This window comes from Sinohyriopsis cumingii, chromosome 8 (genome assembly GCF_028554795.1).
Source record: "Sinohyriopsis cumingii isolate HCF-2022 chromosome 8, ASM2855479v2, whole genome shotgun sequence".
Lineage (NCBI taxonomy): Eukaryota > Metazoa > Mollusca > Bivalvia > Unionida > Unionidae > Sinohyriopsis > Sinohyriopsis cumingii.
In genome coordinates this window covers 39,649,865-39,659,245 of record NC_142968.1, presented here as the reverse complement: position 1 = coordinate 39,659,245, position 9,381 = coordinate 39,649,865, and positions in this window count along the sequence as shown.

The following is a 9,381-nucleotide window of genomic DNA, read 5'->3' as shown; positions in this document are numbered from 1 at the left end:
TCTTTTAGATTTTGACCTTTTAAAAACTTATTGTTTTAAAAAAAAAACGTTTTGTACACTTGAATGTTGATAAAGGATAAGGAGATTTTGCATGTTATAACTAGTTTTGATGACGAAATACACCACACTTATATCTGTGGTTAGGAACAAGCTCTGTACTAGTGAGGAATTACAGGTACCAGATGAAGGTTATTACAATTTTCGCATGGAAACTAGTACACCGCAGTATCTTACTATGTTCTATGACGGCGTCTTGTATCATGATAGATATGGTACAGCGACATCAGTTACAACAGGCAATATGATTCTGCATTTCTCAACGCGACCCCCCCCCCCCCCCCAGGACAGTAGAACTGAGGCAGGGGAAGGGGGTCGGCGATTTGAAATGACAATGGAAATATGTTTCTTATCAGGGTTCGAGAAGAGAAAAATAGAGAGATTATCTGAATCCATGGTAAAATCGTTGTTGATTATTGGTAAATGAAAATCAACACAGAATTAAGCGTAATTTAGTCTATGTTTTCTTCTCCAGAATCTTCAAATAAATCAACCGAATCACTTGATTGTTTCATATTTTAAATTAGTGTCCAGCCAAAAATCCTTGAAATTATTTCACATCAATTTGCTATTTTCTACCTGTATGTACGTGCGTTGTAGTTTAACATTATTTCATCCAATACCCTGGCGAATATAACGACCAACCTCGCAGTCTCTTAAATGCCTGGGGGTGGGGACATGGTGCATTCACGTTTGGTCAGGTTTTGTGGGGGTTAACGCTATTATTCAGCACACGATGGACTATGCACGGCGCCAAGTGTATTTTGTGAAGGAAGAACCCGACTAGATCCATTCACTCACGGCAAGCTACTGGCAAGCATTCTCACATACCCACGTTGGTAGAGCAGAGATTCGAAAACACCCGGGCAAAAGTGAAATGCGAGCGATCTATAAATGCAAACGCCTTAGAAAACATAGCCACCCTGGACCCCGGGGCCTATTCAAGAATGGGCCCAATATCATAGGTCTTTATGGGGGGGGGGGGTCCTGGATATTTGCAGGGAACAAAAAATTTGAATTTACGCTACTAACCCAATTTGATGCAAAAATGGATTGAGCGGAACAGGATAACTCGAGAAAAAGAAAGAGTTGTTTCACTGATTCTTGGTTGGAAAACATTCTTTTGGTCAGAGTGCCAAAATACAACCCATTTCGCCAAATATATAGTGATCGTTGTTTGGACTCAGCTGTCAGTATTTAATAAATTAGATGTTGATTATGAATGGATGAAAAATATAGAAAGTACATGTTAATTATGAATGGATGAAAAATATAGAAAGTACATGTTAATTATGAATGGATGAAAAATATAGAAAGTACATGTTAATTATGAATGGATGTAAAATATAGAAAGTACATGTTAATTATGAATGGATGAAAAATATAGAAAGTACATGTTAATTATGAATGGATGGAAAATATAGAAAGAGAAAAATAACTTGTATCTCTGTATACTTTAATTAGTGAGATCTTAAAACACCATATTCCCCTTTGAAACCACATTGTAGAATTAGATGAAAAAGTAACTTTTAAGGGTTGAGTTCATCCATGTACCTCCGTAAACGATAACCAGAATGATAGTATTTTGAATAGACAATTATCTGGAGGAATAACCACGGACGTACTCAAATGTACATAATGGTAATTTATACTTTTAACTTAGGGATACCCACTCCCCTTCCAATATTTTCAATCTGGATCAAAACGATCAAAATTAATACTAAATAACTTAGACGACTTTGTCGTCCTGACATATAACTCGTGGTTTCGAAAACCGACTTCCTTCGAAAAAATCACCATAATGTTTTTGGATTCTACCTTTATACTCTTTACCCTAATGCAACGACTTAGCAGGTATCTGTCGGTGTACCGAAAATCTTAAGAACGGGTCCGGAGTTATATATTGGTACAGGCTCGGATTTCGTGTATACATATACAAAATATGGGTATATTGGATTTTCGTTGCAACCACTGATCTGCCGAATATTAATTAGTACATGTCTTTTCTGACTGTACAACATTTTCACGATTTCGTCTGTAATGAGTAAAATCATCATCATCATCATCATCACAAGGGTTCTGTGGAAGGCGGGGTATGGTCTGCAAATCGAGCTATGAAGAATCCCTGTTTTAATTGGCAAAAGCTTAAAAACAGAACCTTCACGCTACCGATGCCACCCTCATCGTCGTCATAAAAGTGATACAGATGACAGGTTATCTACTAACGTTGTATAACACAAAACGAGCAGCAAAAGAGGCACATTTGCATGTATTTCTTAGCCTAAATTTATTTTTGATCTTTCCACCCTGTGTTATATATTTGGGTAGGTAAGTTGAGATGGGTTCAGATATATTATACGTGGTGAGAAATGTCAGACTAGGTATTTCCTGAAAATGTCTATTAACTATGTTTTATTATTATGTTCCAAAATTGGATAGTAAATCGCCAGAGAGCAGGGCCGTTTACTGGACGACGATGGTGCAGTGTACTCCACAGATATTACGTTCTTCTAACCGAGTGACTGATATAAGGTGAAAAGTTTGCATTTGCAACATGCACAGTGGAGAGAAATGTTGGCATACCTATCTTCTTCTTTCATGTACTGTGGTTGAATTTTCTTTACATGCTATTCTTGTGAAAATCGTGTACGATCTAAGCCAGAGGTGGGCAAACTTTCCAGTGCAAGTGCGGCATACATAAATTTACACGTTGTCGCGGGCCGCATAGTTCATTAAGTAAAATAATTAATATTTGAAATAGCAAAAACAAAAGGTTTTTTTCTAAATAACATCTAATTAATTTTCCGTTGTTAAAATGTTGTTAATATTTGAAAACTTAAACTTAAACTTCAAAAGAAGCACATTTATAAACGGTATCTGCCGAGTCTCTTGTTATTTTATTCCTTTGTGTAATTTACCGGTTTCCTACCGTAAATACTGCCTTTGCAGTGACACCACCAATGTACACCACTAGATTTTAATATGGACTATCTTACTCAGGGGCATTCATTCGGTTTTGGCCTGAATTCTCTACTAGTGAACCATGGCATCATGGAAACGCACTAGCACTTCACTCCATGACGTTTGCTCCTAGTAATTGGCTAATTATTTTGGGCTAAGGATATTTCCATTGCGCCGAATTCCAATAATCACACTTTATTACAACAAAAAATATCTGCTCTTTTCTCTTTTTTGTTTTACAAATTACGTTTGATGTCCATGAAATGAAAATGACCAAGATGAGCTAGCAGTTTTTTCATAAGTGCACATCTGAAGTAAGGACCAGTTGTATTCTCCATAACAAATTACACCCATCAAAAAGAGAACTGAAAGTTCTTTTAACAATACCTCAGATATACAAATCCTTTATGAAATGGTCAGGATATTTAGTGAAGAACACCTAGGAAATTATTTGTTCTATCAAAATCTAACCCTATGAAAATATGAAACTGTAGTGCTTCACCTTAAAACAAATATTAAAATTTGTACAATATTTTTTCTTCTTCTATTTTCATATTATCACTTATGACGTTCTCAACAGAATGGAATATTAACACTGATGCTATGCATAAAAATAAGATAATTATGCTTATGTTGATCTTGCCTGCATAAAATTCCTTGCGGCAGTATTGAGTGTGGAATGACCTTAATTTTGGGAAATTTATAGGGCTTAGAACACAGGGATGAAATCAACTTTAATTTAATATTATTGCACTAAGTGAAAGAAAAATATAGTGAAAATGTTTCTTTTCATTCACTTGTAATTAAATTAAGGAAACGATGGTGACAAAGCAAATTTACTTTCTTCCATGTACTAGTATTAGAGCAGGGGTCTCAAACACGCGGCCCGCCATGCCGTATCATGTGGTCCGCAACATGACTGGCGTCACAAGGTGTCATAAAATATAACAAAGGTGGTGAGGCCCTTGGACCATCGAGAACGTCCTCGTGCGGCCCTCGGTGTAGATTGAGTTTGAGACCCCTGTATTAGAGGGATAAGCAAACATTTTACCCTTTAACCTCCATAAACTTGATCTGTTCCATTACTGTTCAAACTGTGAAACGTATTAGTGACAGCTCTGGAATATATGTGCCAGGTGTCATGTTCCTTGCTACGAATGAATAGTGTTAAATTATATCAATATCTTGTTTTAATTATTCATGAGAAAATAGTTCAATAAACTAATTTTATTGTTATAAACTGGTTATGTCACAAATTAATGGCGAATGTTACAATTATAATTGTATTACATGCCCATTTAATTTGACATGGCTGATCTGGTGTGCGTTACAGGTGTTCAATCTGTAATTCCCTGTCGCACACTTAAATTTTCCGAATCACACACACACAGCCTGGAATTACTTTATTTATTTATTACACATCCAGCCTGGAACTGCTGAATATCAAATAATAGTCCACTGAGGGAATATCCGTTATTGCTATATATTTTAAATTATTAACAAATGCCAACACACGTTTGTAACTTAACGAAATGCAGTTGTATTTGGTGAAAATGGACGCTTTTAGCCGCTGGAGACATAATTTTTGACAATTAGTTCTCATATGAACATCAAACATGAAGAGAGAGAGAGAGAGAGAGAGAGAGAGAGAGTACTTTGTCGCTTAAATCTTGTATGGAGATCTTTAAAAATACAGATAAAGTAAGAAAGCCTCAAGGAGTCATGTCAGGATTCAGAGCATGGTTATAAATGTCCCACGTTTGGAGAAAACTGTATCCCATGTTTACTTCCCAACAGACATTCCACGATGTAAATCATCTAAAATACTAAGCTTATCTAAGAGCCATTTCATCATCAGAGTTTTAAAATATAGTCTACGGAATTATATTTTTAAGGAGCGAGTTTAAGTGGAGGGACTTACAATTTGTCTATTAATATTAGAAAGGAATCGAATTTGTCCAGTAAAACTGATGTTAAAACTAGCAATCAGTTGCAACATAAAGGTATACGTATTACAAAAAGCAGCATCTCTTTTGATTGTGACGTATATTTAGAAGCAATTTATCTTGTTGTCGAGTTGTTTTCATCACAGGGTCCAACAGAGGGAACTGTATGTTCACATTTTTAATTCTTGCGACTGTTCAATGATAAAATAAAGAGAAAAAAAACAGCCATATTGCGATAGTTTGGAAATGTCTAGTTACAATAATGTAATAAATTTGGAGTATGCGCAGTTTGTTATAGAGCCCCGTTTTAAGGTTTACGGAATTCTTACATTTTTTTTTTTTTTTTTTTGAATCCTTGTTTGATTATTTGAACTCGGTGCAATGAAAATATTCCTTAGCTCGAAATAATTAGCCAATTACTAGGAGCAAACGTCATGGAATGAAGTGTTAGTGAATTTCCATGAAGCCATGGTTCACTTTTAGTGAATTCAGGTCAGAACCGCATGACCGTCCCTGTCGTACCATAGTCCCTATTACAATCTACTGGTGTACATTGGTGGCGTGACTGCAGTGGCAGTATTTACGGTAGGAGACCTGTAAATTACACAAAGGAATAAACAAAAAGTGACTCGGCAGATACCGTTTGTGTCGTCATGTTGGCAAATGTTATGCAGTTGACTGGCGAAATGTGCCTTGAAACCACGAATTGACTGGCCTATGGTGGCGTAGTTAAAACAGTTCCCTGTGTTAGGGGGTAGTTGAAGAGTTTCTACGGCGTGAACTGCTGACGGTACGGAAAATTTGACGAAGAGAAACCATGCAGATGTGCGGTTGATAGAAATGTGTAAGTTGGGAGATCTGTGACCTTGCATTGATTAAGTTAAAAAAAAATTATGTATAGAATGGACACGTCGGGTTTTCTAATTTACAACTTAAGTTGTATAGAAGTCTTTGGAAATTTGGGGTAAACTAGCGGAATCGCGCTAGGGTTTGACACCGCTCGGTCATGCAAATACCCCAGGCTTGTAACAATATAGCCAAATGAATATCAAATATGAAGTCCGATTGTTAGAAAGAGATCGAATCTTCGATTTCTTACACATTATATGTTTGTTTTATCACCTTTAAATTCAATGTGTCATTAATTTCTTGTAATGAAAAATAAAAATGTAGTTTGAAAGAGCTATAAAATAACGAGCTTTCTGTATAAAACGGAATGTATTTAAGTAATGTTATTCTGTGATATTTGCATAGAAATTTGCTTGGAAGTACAGTGTGTGTATTAAGTATGTACGGTGTATAAAGAAAGGGTCACTTACTTGTCCAAAACCTATCTTCCATTAGAGAAGTAAGGAAAAATCCATTTTCCTATGACTGCAGCTTAAGTCAATACATTTATCCCATACAACGTTTATTAAACATTCAACGATAAAGAGCAAATCACCATAGTAGCAACGCCAATAGACCGATGACACAACTGCAGAGTATTTATAGGCCTAGTCCCATTTATGTACGTCACGTGGTGATTTTTCAGAGAAAGTACAAATTCATACAAAAAATGCAAAATGCCTAACTCGTATTTTTAAAGTATAGATTACACAATTTGAAAGAATGTATGGCATGGGATATGCAACAAATACAAAACCACATGTTTTGTTCCGAATCGTGGAAAGAACTCATTTGGTACGGCTAGGAACATAACGTCTCTATTCCCCACTATGAAAACAAAGTCATATGGACAGCGTTCTTTTGCATACCGGGGCCCAGCAACATGAAATGAATTGCCCACTGAACTTAGACACAAAGACACAGTGATCATATTCAAGAGGGCTCTCAAAACTCACTTATTTCGACTGCAAGAACAAACTTAAAGATCTAAAAATGTTTCCTACCTGAAAAATTCTCAGCATGTTTTTTTATTTTTTAATGTTTTTCTAATTTCATGGTGTTTGTTTTTGTAATAATATTATTATATGTTTATTTATCTTATAGGTGTTGTCTAATGTTTTAAAGCGCTTAGAGCTTCTAAAGATTAGGCGCTACACAAAGTCCTCATTATTACTATTATTATTATTATTATTATTCATGTCACGCTTTAGTTATTTACCAAAGTACGTGAATTTGTTCAGTATATGTAGTCCTTTGTAAGGCTTAGAATCATCTGACGATTTTAAGAAGCGTACTTGTTTCATGTCTGTACTTTTGTATTTTTCTCAAGTCCATTGAATGTTTTCTCTTTTGTTGAGTAAGTTTGTTTTACGTCTACTGTTTTCTCCCTACTATATTAATGGTACAGCTAATAAAGTGTTGGCTTCAGTATCTCGAATTTCAGCAATAGTCACTCGAATGCCACCAAGATGTCTTTTACATTATTAGCATCAATATAATTGAATCAGCCCACTTTGGTTACAGCTTTTAGATTGCGACTTTTACAACATTTAAGATACATAGCAAATTCCTCTACTCTATGACGTTGGCCATTTAATTTTCGCATGTGGGTGGGGGGCGTGACTTTCTTTTGTGCTGGAATATTATTTTTTTAATCTCAGTATAATTAATACTTTTTTCCTAATACTATCATGCATATACTTTTGTGTTATGTTCCTATAAATCAGAACAAAATATTTTATCAACTGTTGATAGACAGAAATTAAGCAAAAACGTATCAGGCAACTGCTTCGGAGCACTGAATTGTTGGTCGGTAATATATTTGCGATATACCTTGATACGTATCGCGGTACGTTCAGTTTTTAGCGGTACCCGGCTCTACCTATGTGGTCTTTATGGGGGCGCTCCACAGGTAGTATATACTTCTGAGAGAGTGAAAGGTGAAATTGTTCACATTTGGAACATGAATAATGGAGAAAATGTTGGCATACATATATGTTACTTTTACGTACTGTAGCTGAAACAAGATGAAAATGACCAAGTGGAGCTAGCAGTGTTTTTTTGATACATGCACATCTGATGTAAGGCTAAGCTCTATACTCTATAATCCATATTACAACCATCAATTATACACTAACAAATAAAGGAATACATTTTCTATTAACAATACCTAAGATATTGTTACACGCACACGGGTATTTACTTGACCGAGCGGTTGCCAAACCCTGGAGCGATTTTCGCTAGAAGTCATAAGTTTACCCCGACTTTTCAAAGAGTTCCATACAACTTCAGTTGTAAATTAGAAAGCCCGACGTGTCCATTCTATACCTAAATTTTACTCTAATTAATGCAAGACCACAGATAAAACAACCTGCCAAATATCTATCAACCGCACATCTGCATGTTGTATATTCATGATGTTTCCGTACCGCCAACCGTTCACACCTTGGAAAAATATATGACTATCCCCTAACACCGGGAACTATTTTAACTCCGCCACCTTAGGCCAGTCAATATACGATTTCCAGGCACATTTCGCTAATATAACTGCACCATATTTGCCCACATGGCGACATAAACGGTATCTGCCGAGTCCCTTCATATTTATTCCCTTGTGTAATTTACCGGTTTCCTACCGTAAATACTGCCCTTGCAGTCACATCACCAATGTACACCACTAGATTTTAATATGGACTATCTTACTCAGGAACATCCATTCCGTTTTGGCCGGAATTCACTAGTAGTGAACCATGGCATCATGGAAACTCACTAACACTTCAGTCTGTGACGTTTGCTCCTAATAATTGGCTATTTTGTTTTCGAGCTAGGAATATTTCCAGTGCGTCGAATTCCAATAATCACACAAATCTAAGAATTCCTTAAAAGGGGGCGCCATAACCAAATGCGCATACTCCATATTTATTACAATATACAAGGCCTTTTTTAAATAGCCAGGATAACTTTTTCTTTAAAAATGAAACCCTACGCAAAGTACGTATCTGTAAAGCGTCACATGATTGATATAGACAATGCGAATGAAAAGCAAAATAGGTCGATGCATTCGCAACGTCTCGGTCAATCATTCTTTTGTAAGTAGCCAAGGTGGTCAGAATGGCAGTTCTTGGCATACAATCCATAGGATTGAACTGAAGTTTCGATTGTAGTCACCGTGTAGATTCACTGTACACGATCGCCACTAAGTAAGCTCCTTGCTATCTGGCGATTTACTGTTATGGATCCAATAAAATGGTTCCAAACACTTGACCCCTTTGCCTTGTTTTGCTGTGATGACTTGGTAAGGGAAACCTAATTTACAAATCTAGCCACCCAACTGAAGTTGATGCTACCATCCAAGTTGTAGAGAGGTGCATTTCTGATGTGAAACCATGGATGACATGTAACAAGCTACAGATGAATGATGATAAAACTGAGGCCATTCTGATCACAACACAAAGACTTTCTCATTCACATCCTTTACCTCAAACAATAAATATCAGCAACATCAACATTAAATTCACACAATCAGTAC